Source organism: Tenrec ecaudatus, chromosome 9 (assembly GCF_050624435.1).
Source record: "Tenrec ecaudatus isolate mTenEca1 chromosome 9, mTenEca1.hap1, whole genome shotgun sequence".
Lineage (NCBI taxonomy): Eukaryota > Metazoa > Chordata > Mammalia > Afrosoricida > Tenrecidae > Tenrec > Tenrec ecaudatus.
This window is the reverse complement of record NC_134538.1, coordinates 101966186-101990914: the sequence shown is the minus strand read 5'-3', so window position 1 is coordinate 101990914 and position 24729 is coordinate 101966186. Positions and strand designations below refer to the sequence as shown.

General features: G+C 41.7%; 1 long non-coding RNA gene across 1 annotated transcript in view; it reads right to left on the bottom strand.

The window, feature by feature from the left end:
• The window catches only part of LOC142456462 (uncharacterized), a 40423-nt gene that overhangs the window by 6971 nt on the left and 8723 nt on the right, over nt 1-24729 (bottom strand). Inside the window, exon 3 of the long non-coding RNA XR_012786073.1 lies at nt 1107-1243. This is a non-coding gene — a long non-coding RNA (uncharacterized LOC142456462). The remainder of the gene's footprint in view (nt 1-1106; nt 1244-24729) is intronic.

Genomic DNA, 24729 nt, shown 5'->3' with positions numbered 1-24729 from the left:
AAGTGTTTATGCCTTGATAGAAGACATGCTGAGAAACAACAGCTTCACTTCTCGATATTTTTGTGTCGTCAAGGGTTCTATGATCCTGTAGTGGTACTTTCTGACTCACCCTCACACAGTCAGCAGTCACTGGTGTGCGCTTTCAGCATGCTTCCTTCTCCGTGCTCCAAACGCTATTGCCCATTCTTGGCAATGCCACCTGGTGGCGCATGCTGAACCACTGAGCGCTGGGCCACATTAAGCGTGTTGGGCAGCAGGTGCTGTTTGTTCTTTGTTTTCCATCTCCAGTTTGCATTGAGTGAATAGCTTTGATTCAAACGGCAAAAGGAAAGCAAGTGATTGTGGAACAATGGCTGCCGAATATCAGATTTTAAAACTCAAGTTTTTCCAGAGGCTTGATGAATTTTCAAGAAAAGGGTGGAGGAAACATATGTAAGCGGAGCAGCGAATTATGGATGTGTGGAACTTCTTCCACTTTGGAAAGCCTAAACATCACTGCAGGTCTGTGTGGTTTAGCTTTGGTTTGCTTTGTTTTCAGGGAGAATTTCTATTTCTGATAGTAAGGGTGAATACATTATTTAGAGGGCCCAGTTTTAATAAGCAAAACAAAAACCTTACGTGATTTTAAAGATACATCTGAAGCCGTTTTCTTTCTTTCTTTCTTGGTCTCACTTATAAACATATCACCGTTTTTTATTTGTGATTTAATGCAATGTGTCCGAGCAGAATGTGCGCTGTTGGGTCTTCAATGACTTATTTTTCAGAAGTAGATTGCCAGGCCTTTCTTCTGAGGTGGATTTACACAGCCAGCCTTTAATCTAGCGGATAAGCCCATTTACAGCTTGCACCACCCAGAGACTTTAATATCATTCTAGGTAAAGGAAATCAAGTCAAAGAGTAAATTATTTGCATGGCATTCCCTGTTTGTCTTTGTATTCTACAATGTCAGCTTTAAATGGAAATATCAGAATGTGTAACCACTACATCACAGTGCGTACTCCCTGCAGCCCGTTAGCCGGCAGAGACAAACACAACCCACGATCAGGAACAACGGACCCTTCAGGCACCAAGCAGCCAAAGGCGACACTAGGACTCGGGATACTTACTTGTGGTTGATTGCAGACCTCTTGGGTGCCCAGGAGCTTAAGTGCTTGAGTCTCTTGGTAACCTGGTGTCCCTTCCCATCAGCTGCCACTGGACCAAAGTTAGGTGTGTTCAGCAGGGCATCTCCCTTCTCCTGGGCCTGCAGTAAATGAATGGGTGATTCCAAAGATGTAGGAACCCTAGGGCTGCTATGTGCTCAGGATCTGGATGGGGGTAGAGGAGAGCTTGCTCCTGCTGATTGATAGACACACAGCCTCTGGCTGGCGGCCCAACAGCTGCCACCCTGCCCTGTACTGAGAGGCTACAGGGGGCAGGTTCTTAATCTCACTCTCCCGATGGCGTGTCCACAGCTTGGCTAGTGGAGGACCAGGGGGCTGAAAGTCGTCATGAGGACGGGAAGAGGAAGAAGGATGTTTTGGGCTCGACGGGCTAGAGAACCAAGTGACAGAGCTCATCCTGGGGAAAAGGAGGAGGGACCTCGAGAGAGTTCAACCTTCCAGATCATGGTGCAGGCTCCACTGTCCATCAGATTTCACTCACAAAATCCAAGACCGAAGACGAAATTACAGATTATAAGACAGCAGCCAGAGAATAGTCCGATGCAGCTGTGGGGCTTTTCTGAGCATAAGGCCCTGGCGGACTGTGCTGGATTCCTATTGATGAAGCTGGCCCTGTGTGCTTGAGGGGGCACTTGGGCTACTTGATCTGTGCTCTGCCAGTTCTGGGATAGTTTCATTTCGTTCCCGCCTGGCTTGCATTTCTTCCCTCTTCTTTGAATGCTTAAGGAACTTAACGCATAGTTTAATGCAGACTCGCTAGGTACCATTCCTGAACTGAAACCGGAGGGATGCAACGGGATCTTTAGCGTGGACGCTGCTCTGTAAGCACCCATTACTTTCCTTCCCGCGTGTGGGCTCTGTCTTCCAGCTGGTTGCTAAACACCTGCCCCTGCTCACCTCTCCTGTGTGCCTAACAGATGTCTTGCGGCTTTGATTTTTGATGGTGATGTTGTTTGCTTTTCCGGGTACTGTTCGATAAACATTTGAAATTCCACTTAGCTTACTAGGCCATATGTTCTTAAGAAAAATACTTGAAATTTTAATATTTTGAGTTGAGTGAAAGGTTTCAGAGCAGATGAGTTTTCCACTCAGCAAGTCGTACGTACACATTTTTTTCATGCCATTGATTACTATCCACACCATGAGTCAATACTTACCCCACTCTCTCCCTGTGGTTCCTATTTTCATTCTTCCTTTCTTAACCCTCCTAAATCTTATTCTTGGATAAATGGTACCGTTTGATGTCAAACAGTTGATCACCTAGGGAGTGTATCCCCCCTGGTGTCATTGTTCCTCTCAGAGACCTAGTGCTGAGCTGGAAACTGAGCCATAGGCTGAGTTCAGTTCCACATCTGCAGAGTGGCTGAGGGTCATTGTCTCACCGATCTCTATCTAACCACTAAGCCTGCTCTCTTTTTGTTCCACACTCTTCTACTCTACCCAGGACCTTCTAATATGGTCCCTTTCAGAGCAGTTGGCGGTGGGAGCAGGGCACCATCTAAGTCCTCTGCTCTCACACTGGTGAATGCTGATGTCTGCGTGGTGCATTAGGACCAATTGTTCCCATGTATACTCCATGTTTATTACTCTCCTTTCCTCCCCTCTGGATAGGAAGAAATCCACACTTACATCTCAAATGGCCACTACCATGCTTTTAACACTCCAGTCACTACTCATCAGAGTTGGATGTAGAACATTATCTTTGTGGACTATGTTATGCCAGTTGACCTTGGTGTCTCCTAACATCATGACCCTGAGCACACAGATCGGGTAACTCATTCCCTCCAGGTGTTTAGTTGTCTCTAAGAAGCCTTCATAACGTTGTCCCCCATCTCCTTGCCGCAGGTTTCACCACATTCATGAATATATTTGCAGCACAGGTAAATACCCATGTACAAATATCTGTCAAACCTATATATATATTTATGGATATTATTCTCAGTACCATCCCTCCCAATCAGTTCACTTTGTATGTCTATCCATACATTTACCTGTAGATCACTGATCTTTCAGGCGTGTGTACAACACCGTATTTGCTGCTGGTGCCTTTAACTCTTGCACGTCTCCCAGTGTCTTCTCTGCCTTGGTCGTTGTCACTGACCTCCCTCTTATTGTCTATTATCTCTCCCTTGATCCAAGTTAACACACATCTCCCCTTTAGCCTGTGACTTCCTCTCTCTCAACATCCCACCCCTGATAACGACCAAGGATGTTTCTTTTATTTATGTCTTTTAGCTTTTTATGGTGAGTTGAGTGAACACATACAGAGCAAGTTATCCGTCTGACGTTCACCAATCTGTACTTCTTGTAATCCCCTCGCTGATCTTACTTCCTCCCCATGTCTGTGGGTCCAGCGCTCCTCCTTTTCTGTCCCTGGGAACTCTGCTTTTGGGTAAATGCTGCTCTTTTGACCTCGAGTGATTGATTCCTTCTAACAAGGAGGTGAATTCAGTTCTAGACCTGAAGGGAGACCAAGGGCCTTAGGGTCTTCATCAGTGTCTCCCACCAGTCAGCCTAGTCTCGTTTATGATTCTGAATTCTGTTTATATTTATCTCCTGCTATGAGTGCAGGTCCAAGACTGGAAACCAGGTCCTCTAATTGTAGTTCAAAAGCTCATTGCAATGTATAATACTGCTTTACTACAAATTTAGTTAGCAAACTACTTGTAAGGCTTACAAGTGCAGGGGCAATTGTACCATAACAATGTTTTAAGTTATATACGAGTATCTTTGTGAACATGTGGGGAAGAGAGTTATACATATTAGAATAGGATTCATCAGCAACTTAGGAAGGTTAATGAAAAAAGGAAAGACCCTTCCGCATGACACGAGGAATACTGTTGTGCATTAGTTCCCACTACGTCTCTGTGGGCTCATGTGGTATATTCTTTGTGTCACGGAAGAAAGTGTCAATTCCAGACCCGTTGCACTTACTATTTTCTACTTAGTTGGCAGCCTTCCTTTATCATCCTTAATATTAAGATAACCTCGATCTGCTGCTTTTCAAAAGATAGATCCACTGACTTCCCCAACTATCCAATGCATTTAACTCAACACATTTCCCCCCTGAAAACCTCTATTGCATTAGATGCTGGATATGATATAAAAACAATTCAACACACAACAAAATAACCTTTCTCATGGAGACCAGGAGAAGTGAAGCGGGTGGCAGACTTATTCATTACTTTGCTTAATCTAGGTCATTGTTACCTCTTTTTACAACTAATTAAAAGTGGAGGTGTAATAGGAAAAACAAAACACACACACACAACCCACCCAGATGGGGAAGGCAGGAGACTCCGAATCTAGTTCTTGTACGCCTTCTAATTAGCTGTACGACCTTGGGCTGGTCACTTAATCACACTGGATTTCCACTTTCTTCTTTTGTTTATGTCTTTAAAATGACAGGTTTGGATGGGAAGTAATTTCAAAGCTTCCTTCTCAGTCTCAACTCCAAATTTATGATTATAATATGTTTACGTGAACTAAGCAATCATCTAATTTATTCCATATTATGCCAAAATTAACTTGTAATTAACCGATGTTACCCTCACTTTAATTCAGAACACTGTATAAAATTGAAATTACAAATTGGAATAAAAAATGAAACCGAGTTTTTAGTATTGGCAAGAAGATCAAGTAGTTAAATTCAAATGAGCAGTATATATTCATTTCAATTTTTGCCTAATCAATAGTTGCTGAGCGCAGAAGCCTTACCATCTCATGTTTTTTCATTCTGATTCAAGTCACAAAGCATGCATGTAAGCGCATGCGAACACGAACACACACACACACACACACACACACACACACACACACACTTACTTAATCTTATTTAAATATGGGGGAAGGGATAAGAGGGCCTTTGACCCAGGGCTTACAATTCATCTAGTCTTTGCATGAAAGGAGGCTTCCGCTTTCAGACTGTGGTGAGTTCTGTATTTTAGGTGGGGCACTGGGCAGGCGGGACCCTCTCCATATACAGCTTTGCTACCAGTCATGCCACCAAGCAAGTAAAAACGATAGATAGGTGGTCCTGACCCTTACAACTTAAATGTGGCTTAAAAGGCCTCACATCCTTAATGTGTACCCTCAAGGTTGTGTGTGTGCATGTGTGAGGCATTCCAGTATATCTTTGCTTTCCTTTGATTCTTCTGAGGTTTAAGGGTGGTCACTGGTGGAATCACACAAATAGAGTGTTCACAGCTCAGCAGTCCTTGGATCCGCATTTGGAGTTCTACGTGGGTGGCACAGGAATAAATGCCAATAAGAAGGCAGGATGGATCTGTTAACAGAAATTAAATGACTCGGGACAGAAGCCTGAAGGCTTCCACTGAAAGGGCCAAATACTTAAAAATTATTTCTTAATTGACACTTTAGAAAAGTGTCCATTAAATTTTTTTCTAATGGCTTTGAAATGTCTGTATCTTCTTTTAAAAATCTCTTTTTCTCATACTTCCAATGACGAACACTTTTAATACTTTTTTAGGTAAGATATTAAGTAGATTTTAGAACGGAGTTTTGCTTCATGTTAGCTTTTCAAATATTTGGGGGGAAATGGGAAGCATCAGAAGATGAAGGAAATGCCCCTGTAACCAAACCTATAAAACACAATCTATCTCACAGGGTTGGAGTGTTGTTAATAGTTATCTTGATGCAGTCAAAATCAAAATACTGAATTTCATATAACATTAAATCTTAGAATCCTAATTAATGCAGCATCAATGATCTGTGTTCATTTAAAAAAGTGAGTTGTGCTTGCCTTACTATTTATAAATAGCCTGCACAATTATTTTTACTAAAAAATCGCAATGGTTGAGCATTAAGACACCACAGTGTATGTAAAAATATTTTCAGAAAAGATTCTCAAATTTAATGTTTAGAGGAGCAGCTATTGCAGGATCTGCTTCTGCTAACTGTAGGATAGCTGTCTGAAGAGACAGTGACACTCGGTTCTTTTCCAGTATATTCAAAACATCAAAAGTAATGATGGTTACGAACTTAAAAAAGACAGAAAGAAAACCTTTTCCTGAAGTTGCTTCCCACCTCGTTGTCAGGCCCCACAGGCTGAGCAATCCCAGAGCCTGATTGCTATGGTCGCCATCACAACAGGATTGGCATTAAATGGCCGCCTCAGACGCATCCTTCCTGGGGCACTGCTACACATTCTTCCCTGCCTCGTTTCCAAGGGGAGCATTCTTAAGGACACGCTGGCTCCAGAGGGACAGCTACGAGGGTTCTCTGGCTTGGAAAGGAGGGATTTTGAAAGGAGGTGCACACTGGAGAAAGGATCCTGATCACAGGTGCTCCTGTGATCCCGCAGATAGGGACACTCACACAATGAGCTCCTTTTGTTTCCCCCACAGGGAAAGAGTCTCCCTGTAGGCCAAGAAGGGAGATTTCAGATGGGAAGCCATGATTCCACTACAAGCCATGGGAAGGAGACATCTTTCACCTTTCACTGAACAAGTTGGAAGGTAACTTAAGGCTCAAGAATGATCTCTGGAAGCTGCACTAGGAAGTGATTAAATTATTGCCTGTGTTTTGGTAACTGTGATTTCTTAAAAAATCTACAGGCATGAGAACATCAAATCCCAAGTGAGATGTACTAAACACCTACGTGGGAAGCAGTTCCTACTGGTTCACAAATATTTTAAGAGTCACATCAGAAACAAGCACCAATTCTCTTTCCTTTGTTGATGTTGAGCCTGGAAAAGTCAAGTGTATTGCTTAAAGCCATCCTTTATGATAGGGTTGGACGCAGGATCTGCATACTAAGATTCACAGGCAGTAGGATCTCTGGGTGAAAGCACCCCTTTTACCTTCTGGCCACAGGCAAAACTGGGTAGTGGACTCTTTCTGAGGGTTCTGTGACGTTGACTGCTCTTTTGCTGTTTAAAAAATGGCTCAAAAGGTCACGGCTGAAAACAGATATGTTACAGTCTTTCATGGTTTTTATGGGTCAGCTATTTAAGAAGGGCCCAGCTGAGCAGTTCTGGCTCAACATTTCTCATCTGATTGTAGCCAGAAGTGATTGGAACTGAAATAGCAGGCTAGAACTGATGGGTGCTGGCCAGGCATCTTTCTTTATAGAGCCTGTTGTAGTTACATAATCTATCGTCAATTTGAGACTTATTAGTGAAGGGGTAGACTTTACCTGTCAATCAGGTCATAGCTTGATGACCTCATTTGGAGGTGCTAAGGAGATATATAGTTTGCTGGAGGTGGGGTACACACTGGCTCCCTGGGAGACATTGCAGCTGACAAGACACATGGAACTACACTAGTGTCTTGATCTGGAGCAGCCATATGGAGACCTCTATCAGTGCTGAGATGCTTACAATGCCGCTGGATCCACAAGACTTTCTACACAGTGGTCTGTGATCTTCCTGCATTTGACGTCATTGCATATGTTTCTTGAGTCAGAAGAGGACTTTACATATTGGCATCAGACATATGGGCTAATAACGGACTTATGGGCTCGATCAGGACTGGGCTGGGGTGGTTTCTCAATACTCAATTGCTCTTGTATATAAAGCTCTTTCTCATATACCTATCAGTGTCCATGAATTTCTTTCTCTGGTCTATCCGGACTAACACAGAACCTCAGGGTGTCTCCATGTGAATTCTTTGCCAGAGGATGGTTGGGCTTTTTCATAACCTGGCAACCCCAGGGTGGGAGAACTTTCTACGTGACTAGTAAGGGGTCCAAAGTAAGTGTTCCATTTCAGTACACCAGAATGTGAGTACAGTACTTCAGAGTGATGTAGTTTCTGGGACAAAGTAGGAGGACCCACACTTCCTGATTTTAAAACATACCATATTATCTACATCATGCTATATCGCTGATGGTATTCACTCATCTACGCCAAGAATTTTGGAACACAGCTACCTGACCAACCAACTGGACATGTTCCCTATTTGTGGCCATCCCAAAGAAAAGTGAACCAGCAGAATGCATGGAATTATTGAACAATACCATTAATGTCACATGCAAGTAAAGTTTTACTGATGATAATTCAAAAACAGTTGCAGTTGTACATTGACTGGAGCTGCAAGAAATTCCACCCAGATTCAGAAGAGGATGCAGAATAAAGAATCTATCCCATCGCTGATGTCAGATGAATCTTGGCAGAGAATACCAGAAAGGTGTTTGTTTGCGATTTATTGGCCAGCTAAATGTACTCGACTATGCGGGTCATACATAGTAAATTATGGATAACATTGTGAAGACCGGAGATTCTAGAAAAAGTAATTATTTAAGAGCAAGTTTCAGAGTCTCTCCCAACATGCATTTTGCTCTTATTTTTCTTTTAAATGACCATTTGCATTCTTCCTGCATGATATTCTTGAGTTATTTCACAACTTCTCCATTCTTCAGTCATTAGTGTTCAAGGGATCAGATCTGTTCTTGGGATCCCCTCTAAACTTTCGGTGGGATAGACTTAAGCTGTATTTTCACTCTTAGAATTGTTTTACTTTCCTTCAGATTCAACCTGGACTTACAGTATACTACACTTGAGTATAAACCGACCCAAATATCTGCCGAGGCACCTAATTTTATCACAAAAACTGCATTAAAAATGTGCTGAAAGTGGAGGGTGAGTGGGTTGGAAAGGGGGAACTGATTACAAGGATCCACATGTGACCTCTTCCCTGGGAGAGGGACAGCAGAGAAGTGGGGAAGGGAGACTCCGGATAGGGCAAGATATGACAAAATAACGATGTATAAATTACCAAGGGCATATGAGGGAGGGGGGAATGGGGAGGGAGGGGGGGGAAAAGAGGACCTGATGCAAGGGGCTTAAGTGGAGAGCAAATGCCTTGAGAATGATTGGGGCAGGGAATGTATGGATGTGCTTTATACAATTGATGTATGTATATGTATGGATTGTGGTAAGAGTTGTATGAGTCCCTAATAAAATGTAAAAGAAGAAAAGAGAAAAAAATGATTAGGGCAAAGACTGTACAGATGTGCTTTATACAATTAATGTATGTATATGTATGAACTGTGAAAAGAATTGTATCAGCCCCAATAAATTGTTAAAATAAATTTAAAAAATGTGCTGAAAAACAGGGCTTATACTCAAGTATATACAGTTACATAGGAACAATTGGTGGTCCTTTCCACAGTCAGCCCCCTGGCCTTGTTTTGGCTGATAATATTGGGTTTTCCTTACAATTGTAGTCAACTTGACTATATTCTGTTTGTTCTATTTGGTAACGTCCATGTGTACAGTCCCTGTTTCTGTTGAAAAAGGTATTTTCAATGAATAAATCATTGTTCTCAAAAAGTTTTATCATCTGATCTGCAGTTTCGTTTCTGTCACCAAGGCCATATTTTCCAATGGCTAATCTTTACAACAACCGATGACTATAAGAAGCTACAGTTTTAGACTCTAAATGTTGGGATGGTTTCTTATGCACTAACTCAATAACTTAAATAAGTCCATAAAATATATAGGCTGGCAGGTAGGTTGTGACAATATCACTTATTGAGTGGACTTTTCAGTGATGTTTAAACATGTGTCTGTGATCAATGGATGGCTGCGGACAATTTCTCTCCATAATACACTTGAGTTAGTCTTCTTAGAAAAACTTAAAAAAAAATGTCTACTTAAAACAGTAGTTTCCCAGGGTATCTGGTGGGCAAGTTAAATTCAAGATAGAGACATCATCCCGGAAGTTTGGGGACGAGTTTGGGACGCTGAAGGGACAATTTTGATATATATTCTTGAAGAACACAGGACAGTTACAGGGGCTTTTATGAAGGAGCGTTAAGAAAATATGGATAAGGAAAAGGTCAGGAAATATATGCCAGGGATTTTTTCCATTACTATAATACATCTGCTCATTCTTTTTTTCTTTTACATTTTTCTCTATCATATTATTCCTTTTAAATAAAGTATTATTAATTCACTTTGCTTTCTTAAAATTTTAAAGTCTTACTGACATATAGTTCACATATACAATTCAATAATATAATAATAGTATTTGTTCCTCGAACACAAAGAACATTTAAAAGTTTTGAGTCCCACCAAGATGCCAAAATTTCCATTTAGATGAGTTGTAAATTGAAGAGGGTAGAATTCTTCAGAGAGACTTAGGAAAAAGGAAACACTGCCTTCAGAAGTATATAGGCCGAGATGGAGGGTGTGGGGAGAAGCAATGGCTTTGCATTAATGTTGTTTTTGTTTAATACAATGTTGTATGATTTTTTTTGGTTAGGTGATGTATGATTTTGTAAGAATATTCTTTTACTTACCTGAGCAAATAATCACACCAATAAATATGTACAAGAAAGTGCCACTTTTATGGAAGCTATTGGTAAGCATTCTGAAACTATTCAGCACAATTGACGTATTAAATTCAAATCAATAGAACAGTATTTAGAAATGGATATTTATGTTTAGTAGCTACTGAGAACATAAAATAATTATAAGTGGATGTACTAAGAAAATGTTAAAATTTATTAAACAGGGTAGCAAAATTGTGATTGCTGTTAATATCAAACCTGCAAATACTGTGCTCATGATTTTAATCATTATGTGTTCATGGAGAACATGCCTATCGCAGGCCTCTGCACACAAGATGCTTCCTTGGTCTATTGGGATATTGGTGGAAACGATCATGTATGTGCTCTTGTGGAGGAAAAGTGACATCAAAATGTTTGCCCAAAAAGAGGAAAAAATGAGAACAATTAAAAATTTGTGGTCTTTATTTATGGAGAACTGGACAATGGTTCTTTCTGTTGTACCTAGGGTCACTATGTGTCAGAACTGACACCTAAAAAGTAAAAACAACTTAGAGAAACCATGCTCTGCAAATTAAATAAGGCAACACTTGGTAAGAGTGACAAATTATGTCTATTTCATCATATACCTAAAGGAACTTTATATATTGGACATTGAAATAACTCCAGACAGAAGCCAGATCCATGATATAAGTTTCTGAAAATTTTGTGATATGGTCAATGTACAGAAGATATTCTTTTTTAAAAATCATTTTATTGGGGGCTCATACAATTCTTATCACTATCCATACATCCATCCATTGTTGTCAAGCGCATATGTACAATTGTTGCCATCATCATTCTCAAAACATTTACCTTCCACTTATTTACCCCCTTCCTCCCCACTCTCCCCGACCTCATGAGCCCTCCATAATTCATAAATTGTTATTATTTTGTCATATGTTACACTTCCCAGCATCTCCCCCTGCCCTCTTCTCTGCTGTCCATCCCTCAGGGAGGAGGCTATACGTAGATTCTTATAATCAGTCCCCCCTTTCTATCCTACGTTCCTTCCACCCTCCAGGCATTGCCACTCTCACCACTGGTCCTGGAGAAGTCATCTGTCCTGGATTCCCTGTGTTTCCAGTTTCTATCTGTACCAATGTACATCCTCTGCTCTAGCCAGATTTGTAAGGTAGCATTGGGATCATGATAGTGGGGGGTGGGGAGGGAAGGAAGTATTTAAGAATTAGAGGAAAGTTACATGTTTCTTTGTTGCTACCCTGAATCCTCACTGGCTCATCTCTTCCCTACAACCCTTCAGTAAGGGGGTGTCCCATTAGCTGCCAATGGGCTTTAAGTCTCCAATCTACATGCACCCATTACCGATGGGCTTTGAGTCTCCACTCCACACTCACACATTTACAATGATATAATTTTTGTTCCTTGATGCTTGATAACTGGTCCCTTTGACAACTTGTGTTCACACAGGCTGGTGTGTTTCTTCCATGTGGGCTTTGTTGCTTCTGAACTAGATGGTCACTTGTTTATGTTTGAACCTCTAAGATCCCAGACTTTTTTGATAGCCAGGCACCATCAGCTTTATTCACCACATTTGCTTATAGACACATGTTTCTTCAGCAATCGTGTTGGGAAGGTGTGCATCCTGGAATGTCAATTTAGTAGAACAAAGTGTTCTTGCATAAAATAAGTGCTTGAGTGGAGGCCCAATGTCTATCTGTTGCCTTAATACTAAGCCTATAAATATATGCACATAGATCTGTTTTTCCACACTCTTATATAAATATATTTACATATGTACATTCCAGTCTTTAGACCCCTGTAAATACTCTTTGTCATCTATTTCTTTCCACTATTTCCTTATACTTTCCTCTTGTTCCACTATCATGCTCAGCATTCATTTGGGTTTCAGTAATTTCTCTCGGTTACCTTGCCCTTGCTGAATCCCTACCAGGCCTCTCACACCCTCCTTGCCACTGATTTTGGATCACTTGTTGCTCCCCTGTCCCTGGTTGGTCAGCACCACCTCCTTACCTCCTCCTCCCCCTCTCCCGTGTCCCCCCGGAACCACTGGTCCCGTTGTTTTCTCCTCCAGACTATTCATCCAGTCTATCTTATCTAGATAGAGCTGTAGAGATAATAATATGCCCCAAAAATCAAGCCATAGCAAGATAGGTGATGGGTGAGAACACAGCAATGACAACAAAAAAGGAAATCAATTACCCATAGAAGAATAAATTAATTAAAAGAAAAAAATTAGAAAGAAAAGAAAAACCTATAAATAGATCAAGGTCTGATTTTTTATATCTAGGCATGTCCTTCAGTCAGGTCCCATGGGGTACCATGCTGTGGCCCCAGAGTCTGTCCTTTGTATTCCCACAGGGGCTCCCTGATCTGCTCCCACGGTTGCTCTGCCGCATACTTTTAGTGGTTTGCCTCGGTGTCACAGGGTCAGTCTGGGCCAGTCCCAGCCCTGAATCTCCAGTGTTGTCCCCCTTAGGGTCCTGGGCCATCAAGGGATGGTGTGTTTCGTAGTGGGATCAGCCATATTGTCCACTCTGTCCATTGGCTGTTCAGAGCGGAGATATCGTCCTCCAGGCCTGATGGGCCAGCATGTGCAAGATATTCTTATTAAGTCCTATTTACCTGGAAACTATATTAATTAGAGTGCTGGGTAAGTTACTCTTTTGTGAAAAGATTGAAAATCCACTAGTTCAAATGGGAGTGAATTTTATACCTAGCTCATGGAAGAGTTCAGACTAAGTAGGGAATGCAGAGTGTGTGGGTGCTTCTGCTCCATGAGGTCATTCAGAACTTGACTTCCTTTGATTTTGTAACTATGCCATCCCTCAGGATGTTGTCATGTTCAGCATTGTCTTGCTACCTTGCTGCTTTGCATTCGGTTTAGGGAAAGCGAAAGAGTGGCAGAAGAGGAAGTGGTGCAAGTAATTTTAGAAGATTTGACTCCGAATTTGCATACGGAACTTTTGTTCACGTTGTTCTTTTGTCTGCAACTTAGTAGCAGAGTGCAAGCACACTGCTCAATGTACACTGAAACGGTATGTTTCCCTTCCGCTCTCATCTCATTTGCACCACTACCATCGCAGCCATCATTGGTGAGTACATAGGCTATCAAAGGGGTCTTCTAAGGGTGTCAACAGGATGGAGCCAGAGAGCTCCCTGGCCTCAAACTTATGAGACCACTTCTTTTTTTTGAGTATCCCTACGGGAGCACTTTATTGCTAAGGTTGAATAAGAAACAGATTACCGAGGACCTATTCAGCGAGCAGTTTGCATGGGTGGAACTCTGCTTTAGGAGTTCTTAGAGATCAAAGGCACAAGGCTTACTTGTGTAGGTTCAATCCTGGAACGTTAAAGAACAGTGCAATAGCGACACCACGAATTAACATTTCTTTAATGACCCTTCATGTGCTATATAACACGAGAGTCACCATCACAGTGGAAACTTATGTAAGTTCTTAATTAGATGAACGGCCTCATGGAGGCAAAGACAGGTCGAGCAAAAGCGGCAGTACTGGAGAGAGAAGTACCGAGAGACCTCCAGCCTCATCCAACCCATTTAGACCTCCACCCTGTTCATAGCAAAATGAATACGATTGAAATGATGCGGCCCAAGGATAGAGGGTGTTCTTGATGTTGATGACATGTTCAGGAAGTTTGCTGGAGAGTGACTGTCATTAAACATTGGAAAGGAGAAAAGAAAGGTGGGGCTTGGGGATAAAGAGATAAAAGTGAGACAGTGACAGAGCATGTTCCAGGCCCCACGAACTTTGCCAGCTGACTGTAGGGAAAGGCTGTGCAGGAAGAGAGGAGGAAGAACAGAAGCTGGCATCCCTTTAGGAAGGTCCCTGCATGCTCACTCACGCAGCCCCTTTAGTGTTCAGCCTATTGTGGAAAGCAACAGGGTGGGCTTGGCTGCAGATGTTTTAAAATTATACAGTACACCTAGATAGTGAAGGGTCACCATTTAACTACATTAAAATTTAAATGTTAGTTGGAAGTTGCTAATCACAGGGGTTTCTTCTGGAACCTGGGGTATACACAAAAGTTCCATTTTGAAGATCTATATTTAACTAACTAAGCATCTTTTATAGACTTTGGACTTTGCGTGTTTGATCAGTTTTTGTTTATTCTGCATGATGAGCTTGGTCTCGAAAGGCTTTCTTTGGGGCTTCCTAAACACCAGTCCCTTTAGGAAGGAAAAGAGCAGTTATTCCCTGCTGCCTTCCCAGGTCTGTCTTAGCCTCAGAGGAGACTACAGGCAGCTCTGTGCTTACCAGTTCTTGGCACAGAGCCCTAACGAGATGGACACCTGATCTGTACGTTTGTGTTTTCAAGTCTGAACACAGTGGTGGCTGTCTCATTGGAGGACATCTCTTTTATTCTAGATCAAAGCAAAGTGACATAAAGCTTTCTGAGTCAGCATAACTTCTCTCAGTCCTAGTAAGGAGAGGCAGTCGCTAGCCAGGGCGAACAGTTAACGAAATCAGCTGCTAACCCAAAGTTGGGGTTTTGTGTCTACTCAGAGGCACTTTGGAAGAAAGGCCTGGCACTCTACTCCTGAGAAGCGACCCACGAAACCCTGTGGAGCACAGTTCTACTTTGATACACATATGGACACCATGAGTTAGCCAGGACTCAATGGCAACTGAAGATTGTATCGGTGAAGTTACTAGCGGCGCAGGGATAACTTGGATCTTGTATTTCTAGTGGCACACCTGAGGTCTGTGGAAGTACTTATCGAGCTGTTTGTTTGAGAAATACTCAGACATGTAATATCTGTGTATCAGTGTACCCCTAATGCCAACCAGGCTGCCTTGCACATAGAAAATGCTTAATAAAGAATGCCCATGAGTAAATTAAGAAACCTATGTTAATGGTTATGAATGAATTTGTCGACAATGGAGCCTGGTGGCATATGTTGGGCTGAGAACCACAAGGTCAGCAATTTGAAACCACCAGCTTCTCCTCTGTAGAAGGCAGGGCTTTCTACTCTCTTAAAGAGTTATCATCTCAGAAACCCACAAGGGCAGTTCTACTCTGTCTTACAGAGTCGCTATGAGTAGACATCAACTCGATGGCAGTGAGTTTGGTTGTAGAAAATCTGTCAACAAGACATAAGAGAAGTGTTATTAACTATGTGTCCCATTGTAACATGGTCGTTTTTGTTTTATTTTAAAAGGCTCACAAAAATTATTTGGGATGGGAGAAGACAAACTTTAAAAAAATACAAAAATACTCCAAATTCTATTTTTTGAGATGAATACTGTAGGCTTTTTGGTATATTTCTTTTTTGTTATTATTAATCATTTTTTTGGGGGTACTTACAGATCTTTTAACAATCCATAAATCAATTATATCAAGCACACCTTTACATATGTTGTCATCATTTTCAAAATATTTTCTTCCTATTTAGAGCCCTTGGTATCAGCTCCTCTTGCCCGCCCTTGTGAATCCTTGATCAATTATATATTATTATTGTTACTTTTGTGTCTTATACTGCTGTCTCCCTTCACCCACATTTTTGTGTTTGTCCCCCTGGGGGGTTATCTATCTATCACTGGGATCAGTTCCCTCTTTATTCCCCCTCTCCCCGTTCCCCTACCCTCATGGAGTGGCTACTCCAGCGAATGTTCCTGAAGGTGTATCCGTCCTGGATTCCATGTGCTGAGAGCCCTTATATGTACCAGTGTACATGTTCCAGTGTAGCAGGATTTGTAAGGTAGAAATGGGGTCATGATAATGCAGGGGAGGAAGTATTCAAGAACTAGAGGAATGTTCTGAGTTTCGTCGGTGCTATATTCCATCCTGGCAGAATTGTCCCTTCTGTGTGACCCTTCTGTGAAGGGATTTCTAATTATCTACAGGTGGGCTTTGGGCCTGTACTCTGACCCCTCATTTGCATTAATATAATTATTTGCTTTGGATCTTTTGATACCTGCTACCTGATCCCGTCGACACCTCACGATCACACAGGCTGGTGTACTTCCTCCACGTGGGCTTATTTGCTTCCCAGCTAGATGGCCATTTGTTTAACTTCAAGCCTTTAAGAACCCAGATGCTATATCTTTTGAGAGTCAGGCATCTTTAGCTTTCTTCACATTTACTTATACACCCATTTTGTCTTCAGCGATCATGTCGGGAAGTTGAGTATCACAGAGTGAGAGGTTATTAGAACAAAGTGTTCTTGTGTTGAGGGAGGACTTGAGTAGAGGCCCAAAGTCCATCAGCTATCTTAATATTTCATATAAATATATGTATATAGACCTATATCCCTATCATTATAAATTATATATACATATATACATGCCTATATTTATACCTCGATACATAGCCTTGCCTCCTAGTCATTCCCTCTATTTTTAAGTGTATTTCTTTCAGTCTTTTCTATGCATATCTTTATTCAAAAAGGCACTTTAATGTATTTAAAACAAATGCATAAATTTGTTTTATTATTTGCTATATGCTTCTGGAGAACAGAAGTATAAATTAGAGAATGCTATCTAGATTTGCTCATTATTTTCCTCTCTTCCGGTCTCAAAATGTTAAGGGAAATAAATATACTTGAAGCCTATTGAATTCATACTTAATAGTATGTATGCCTATGCTTTCTTTTGCTCTCAGTCCTAACAGCATTCAACTGATGTCTAACTCAAAGAAAAAGGGAAACAAAACAAAATGTAAAAAGGTAGACACAAATTCGGAAGGTGTGAAACCATTTGGCTTTCTAATTAAGAGCCATTCAGCAGCCAATACCCCCCGGTTAAGTCTGGCTTTTTTAGCTGGGAAGAAAAGCCTGTATGTTGCCCTACAATAGTTACTCTCCAGTCATGTGAAGGTACATGCGTGCCGGCTCTGACCTGGCTTCTGGAGGTGTCTCTAGCCCAAGATCTATGATAACACTTGGGCCTTAATACCAAATCATTGGTATTAAGTAATATAGATACTTGTCTGGTTTTCCATATGGCTTGTTGGCTTTCCATGTCCTTGAAGATGTTAAGGGCCTTGAGTACTCCCAGTTATCGGTATGCCAGGAAAGATGACATGCTTTTCTTACCTACAATGGAAGACGGTTTCTTTGAAATGCATCTATTGTGCAGACGGGATATTTCCCCGTTTTCTTCTGCTTCCCTATCTAGCTGCACAAAGAGTACCATTAGGCGCCTGGAGGGGTGGGGGGGGGGAGCTGGAATGTGCTCTCCCAACCCTTTACCACAAATCCCACTGCCAAAGCTGAAGCAGCCACACAGAGAGCTAAGGAAACTTTAAAAACTTAATTAAGGGGAAAAAAAGCAAACAAAATCATACTATAGTGGATTTACTTAGTGCTGTAGCCCCTGCCAGGGGAACCACAGTCTGCATTTATACGTTTCTTATATGAGATATATCTAATTAAAACAGGAGACGGGCAACAAGCTTTCTTCTAAGTTCATTTAAATACATGTTTATGTTGTGTTTAAATTCCCTGTGGGGTAATGTAACGCTGATCCAAAGGGATAAAAGCAATTTGATTAGGCAACTGTGGGCCTCAGTGCATACTTTTAGCTTTAAGGACTTAAGATTCAATCCCCCCACGTCTCATACAAAAGCCATCTACCGAGGCTGCTTGCCGTGCGCCATCACGGGGGTCCGACTGATGGGGTGGAACTGTCCTGCAGGGTTCCCTGGGCTGCGGACTGTGTGGAAGCAGATTACTTCTGGGTGAGACCCAAGTGCCCGCCTTCCTGGGCAGCCCTGGAAATGAAAAGACCACACGGGAACAGCTGAACTGCCTCCCTTCACACAGCCAGCTTCCCCTCCAGCCTGGGCTTTCTCAGGCTGTTTGTTAGGGTGATGAGTGGTCTGGTCGCCTCCGACTCTCGAGGAAGGTGCTGTCTGTGTCACAGAACTAACTCAACGCTGCCCAGTGCTGCGCCGGCTTCAGGCTGGGTGGTATGTTTGTGTCCATTGTTGTCACGATCACGTCGTCCTTCTCCATGACGTTTACCTCATTTTTGCTGACTGGGGAATTTTGACTTTACCAAAGACTGTTTAAGACTTACCTTTACATGCCTTTTCATAGGATTGTTACATTGTTAAGAGCAGTTTTTTGCCCCCTTTGGTTCACTCTTACCGCTTATTTTTGAGAGCAATGAAAATGTTTCAAACTGAACTTCTATTTGGAGAAAATTGGGATGTTTGCAAAACAATAAAAACGTCCACATTATACACATGTGCGTAGGATGGTTACGTTTTGAGGAACACATGTCACTCTCTTGTGGGTCTGTGATAGACATTATGTGTCAGAATCTCACTTCTGAATGTATGTGCCATGCTCCGGCCATGCTGGCAACCCCTGGAGCTTCAGCCATGCAGATCCTCAGCTTCTACTTCAGAACAACTGACCAGGCACCTCTAAATCAACACGACCCCCAGGCTACTCAGATGCACACGAAGCTTAAGAAGTCCCAATTTAAGGGTCTTCTGAACAAATCTTTCTTCAGGTCCATCTGCCTGAGGCCTGTTTTGCAGGTTCTCTAATTAGAGCTCTATGGGAAACGTTTCTTAGCTTTTCTCCTTCGGAACCCTTAGCAGCCCTTTATGATCTGTCAAACTCTTTAGGGGCCTATGAAGTAGAACAAGAATGAAGACCCACAACATACATTTTTTTTAAGCCTTCCTCTAATTATGCCTAAATTTAATTTATGATGGTTCTGGACTATAGCTAGATATATTTCAAAACGGAGTTAATTTTCCATGTATGAACATCTTTAAATTAGGAACTGCATTAGCTTCCTAGGGCTACCATGATGGATGACTGCAAGCTGGGTGGTTTCAAACAACAGAACTTTATCCGACCACTGTTCCAGAGGGCAAATATCTGAAGTCAAGGTGACGTAGACCATGGTTCTTCCAAAGGCCCTAGGGAAGAATTCTTTTTGGGGCCATTTTTAATTTTTACCTTCCGGTGGCTGCATGGACCCTTGGATTGCAGATGCATCACTGAGGTCTCTACTCTGTAGTCACACGGCCTTCCTTTTGTGCCCCTCTTTGTTCACATGACACAGTCATCCGACTTAGGGCCCATCCTACTTCAGAAGAACTCCATCTTAATTTGATTACATTTGCAATGATCCTATTTCCAACTAAGGCTACATCCACAGGTACAAGGGTTAGTTAAGACTTTGGCACATTATTTTGGAGGAGACACAGTTAAATGCACAGCAAGGACCTAAAAATAAAAATTTCTTTCATATATACTTATATTTGAGAAAATTGATCTTCTGTAAAATATTTACCCTGTTATAATTCTTGAGAAAGGCTATAAAATTCATCATATAGCTACTTAAAAAGAGTAGCCCTGTGTTTTAAAACGACATAGGCTCTATTTGGCCTAACTTTTTTTTTTCAACCTTGAAGGATTCTTTTTCTTTTTTTAATCGTTTTATTAGGGCTCATACAACTCTTATCACAATCCATACTTACAGCAATTTTGACCTAACTTTTAAATCCATGTTTTATTATTGACTGTGTACATCTGTTATGATAATCTTACTTTTGAAAATGACCTCACCTGCTTATAAACATGATTGTAGTACCCAAAAAGTCTTTGGGGTTTGATTTAATAAAAACATGAAAATATTTTCTTTAATGATTTGTTCTAAAACTTTGAGCCTAATTCTCAGAATTTTGTGATATTTGTTGACAGGGTTTTAAAGACATACCTTAACTTTTCATTGCCAAAGTCATACTTTATAGAGAAGGAACAGATGTTTCTTAGTTTATTATATACTTAGTACAGCCTTGAAAACAATTTTTTAGAAGTTGATGGTACAGAATAATGTTGTTTCCAGGATTGCCCAGGACCTACATTTTATTCTGTAGATAAATGATAACCCTTCTTCGTCACCGTGGCTGTAGAAACTAAGTGCTCAGTTTCTTTCTTTTTTAAAAATTTTTTTAAGCATTTTATTGGGGGCTCATATAACTCTTATCACAATCCATACATACATCAATTGTATAAAGCACATTTGTACGTTCGTTTCATTCATACGCATTCTCAGCCAGCAGGAGTATCTAGTCCTCATTCAAATAATTCCACAAACGGAAGTCAAAGACCCAGAACGCTTGATCTTTATCACTTAGGCTGCGATTCTGGAAGGTGCTGAGGGTTTGTGTTCGCTCAGTAAGTTCAGCCTAGGTCTATGAGAGAGTGTCACCGCAGCACTGCTCTCATTCCCCAGGGACAGGCTCGGGCTTGTATACCGGGAGGGGGCAGGTAAACTCCAGCGTAAGGATTTAAGGAGTCATAATCTGCTGCCATGACATCATGGTTTCAGCTCCTTTAAGTTTCACACATCTGAAAGTCATGTTGTGTTCTGAAGTGGGAAGAATCTATTTTTTAAGCCCTGTGTTTCTTAAAATAAGGATCACAGTTTCTACTGGCATTCAATTTACATCATCATCATCACTAACACTTAGTCAGCACTTCCTATGTGCGAGGCACTAGCTAGTCAAAGTGCTTTCTACGTGTTAAATTAGCACTGCAAGCTTTTGAGGTAGGTAATAATATTCTCATTTTAAAAGGAGGAAATGAGGCAAGAGGGCTTCAACAACTAGCCAAGGTGACATAGCTAATAAATAGCAGAGCTAATGCCTAGCTGAAGATGACATATTCACCTAGAATCTGTGAGAATAAAGAACACACACTGTGAATTGACTGTACTCTGTGGGAAGAGGGGAATTAAGATCTTGGTCAGAAACTTCGTTTGCCGTGTTTATATCTTCACTAATGTTTATTTCTGCAGATTAAAAATAGAATGGCCTAAGAAGTTGAAATTTATTACCTAGCCTTGTTCTTAGATTTTAAGAATGCCACGGACAATGTAATGAAAATGTGGGTTAATGGTAGCTTAACTGCAAGTCTTGCCCTTGATGTAAGTGTGACCCAATAGCCAAATTTGTGTACTAGATGGCATGGATTTGACCTTGAAGACATTTGGAAAGCTTTACAAGGCTTGGAATTATACAGACTACACAAATAAAGCTGTTTTTCAAAACGATTCATCTGACCATGGTGTGGTCTGCAAATGAGTAGTAGGTAGATAAAGAAACCCAAGAAAAGTAGCTCAAGCTCCCCCTCCCTGCAGAAGAATTCACTTCAGAGGATGGTACTGGAGCTACAGCTCAGGGAGGGGGACATGTCTGATCAGAGCACACAGGAGCAAATGAAGGGAGAGGAAGAGAGAGTGGAACACATCTTGGCCCACCAAGCCCTGAGGACAATATTCCTGCTCAGAGCAGCTAAAGCACAGAGAGGACCATAGGGCTGGCCCCACTACAAGACATGAGGTCCCTCACTGATCCATAGCACTACAGGGGACAACACTGGAGACACAGTGTGGGAAATGTGCCCAATCTGACCCACCACACTGAGGCAAAATACTAAGGCTGTGCAACAGAACATCAAGGGGAACAGAGCAAGGACGTCCCCAGGGAACATCAAAAATAGACTGTGGGGCCAGGGCATGGCACCACATCAGAGTCCACCCCATCATACTCCTCAAGGTCAACAGACAGACATTGAACTATTTACAGGCTTTTCTTTTTTATATATTGTCATTGATGTTTTGTTGTTTTCTTTTGTTCTGTCTTGTTTTTTTTGGTGCATATTGTTATCTCTGTAGGTCTATATAGCTAAGATAGGCTAGATAAACAATCTGGAGAAGAAACCCACAAAACCAATGGTTCCAGGGGACATGGGAGAGGGGAAGGTGGGGGAAAGGAAGTTGGTGTTAACAAACCCAGGATAAGAGAAAAATAAGTGATCTAAAATCAAAGGTGTGGAGGGTGTAGGAGGCCTGGTAAAGCTTGATCAAGGGCAATGTAACCGAGAGGAATTACTGAAACCCAAATGAAGGCTGAGCATGACAGAGAGACAAGAGGAAAGTAAAAGGAAGTAGAAGAAGGAACTGGGAGGCAAAGGGCATTTACAGAGGTATAAACACAGGGATGTACATATGTAAATATATTTATATATGACTATGGGGAAATAGATCTGTGTGCATATACTTACAGTTTTAGTATTAAGGTAGCAGATGGACATTGGGCCTCTACTCAAGTACTCCCTCAATGCAAGAACACTTTGTTTTATTAAACTGGCATTCTATGATGCTCACCTGCCAGACACAATTGCTGAAGACAATGTGGGTACATAAGCAAATGTGGTGAAAGAAGCTGAATGTGCCCGGCTATCAAAAGATACCAAGTCTGGGGTCTTACAGGCTTGAAGATAAACAAGCAGCCATCTAGCTGAGAAGCAACAAGCTCCCATAGAAGAAACACACCAGCCTGTACGATCATGTGGTGTCGAAGGGATCAGGTATCAGGCATCAAAGAACAAAAAACTCATCTAATTGTGAATGAGGGGGAGTGCGGAGTAGAGTAGAGACTCAAATCCCATCTGTAAGCAACTGGACATCCCCTTACAGAAGGGTCATAGGGAGTAGACGAGCCAGTCAGGGTGCAGTATAGCGCCAATGAAACATACAACTTTCCTCTAGTTCTTGAATGCCTCCCCCCACCCCCCACTATCATGATCCCAATTCTACCTTAAAAATCCAGCTAGACCAGAGGCTGTACACTGGTACAGATTAGAGCTGAAAACACAGGGAATCCAGGATTGATAAACCCCTCGGGACCAATAATTAAAGTGGAGATAACAAGAGGGTAAGGGGAAGGTGGGGGAAAAGGGGGGACCAATCAATTATCTACATATAACTTCCTCCATAGGGAATGGAAAACAGAAAAGTGGGTGAAGGGAGTCATCAAACAGTATGAGACATGAAAAAATAACAATAATTTATACATTATAAAGAGTTGGTGAGGGATGGTATGGGAGGGAGGGGAAAATGAGGAGCTGATACCAGGGCTCAAGTAGAAAGAAAATATTTTGAGAATGGTGATGGCAGCAAATATACTTCGCACAATGGATGTATTTATGGATTGTCATAAGAGTTGTATGAGCCCCCAATAAAATTATTTTTTTTAAGTAGTCCATTTGGAAGGCTATTGCAACCATTTCACGGAGGAATACGATGTCCAAGCAAGTGGGACTAATGAAACTGAGAAATGTGACTGAGTTGCAGAAGAACTCTCAGTGAAAATTCCTCAATAATAAGATGCATGAAGGGAAGGGAGATGTCCATAGTGTGGCCCAAGTTTTGAGTCTAGATACCTTGAAGAAAGGTCTTTGGAGAACAATGATGAGTCTGGTTTGGAATAGAAACTCTGAAAGGATAGCAGGACACCTGGGGTTTAAGAGTTGTGCTGAAACTATAGACAGGCCAAAGGGTGACATGAGATTTGGACAGATCTTTTGTGGTGGTTTTCCAGCCAAGGGTCCAGTAAGGGCCTCGGAAGTGGTGAGAGCTGACTTGACCAGCTGGGGGCAGCAGAGCACTACCAATTCCTACAGCAGCTGGACAGGACAAGGCACCGAAGTGTTTGGACTGAGCCTTTGGATGTATTCACACTATGGGCCCCCAGGTGTAACTACAGTCAACTAAGGAGACAAAGGAGATGGGTCTCTAAAGGTGGGTACATCTAGACAATACAAATACATGGAATCTAAAGGATGGGAGTTTCTAGAAGGTCCAGAGGGAGTCGATGTGTGGACAGAGCATGGGATTAATGATTTAGAAGAAAGTGATTTTAAGGGAGTAGGGTTGCTATAAGTCAGCATCAACTTATTTGAGTGAGGGGGGGCTGGCAATGGATATTTTAATTTTGTGTTTGTCTTGGGCTTATGGTGACAAATGTTTTTCAAGTTTATTTCCTTTCCTTAAAATAGAGTTAAGTCACAAAGATAACCAAGACATTTCATCTCGCTTGGATATGCTGCTGTGGGAATCCTTCCCCAACTTGTTGGGTGCTCAAGAGACCCTGCATGGGTGTGGTAAGAAGGTAAGAGAAGACACTGGTAAGATTAATCTGTGAGTAACTGCTAATAGGATTCTCTACAGCGAGCCCTCTGAGAAGCAGGAGGAGGGATGTCATTCCAGTCAGAGCCAGGAGTGGAGTGAGTTCTCTGGACCTAAGATCCCTGAGCAGTGAACCTTCTGGATCCTGCAGATGGCTATACTGTCAGAGAAGCAGCAGCCAGAACGTGGAAGAGGAGAGTGATGTACTTCCCAACCACCAAAGCTAGCTGAGTGCTTTTATGACCTACTTTGTCCTTTTTACTCGACACTTGTTCAATGATGAATTTCACTTTAATAGTTTAAACCATTGTTATGTGAAAAGAGCCCTGCG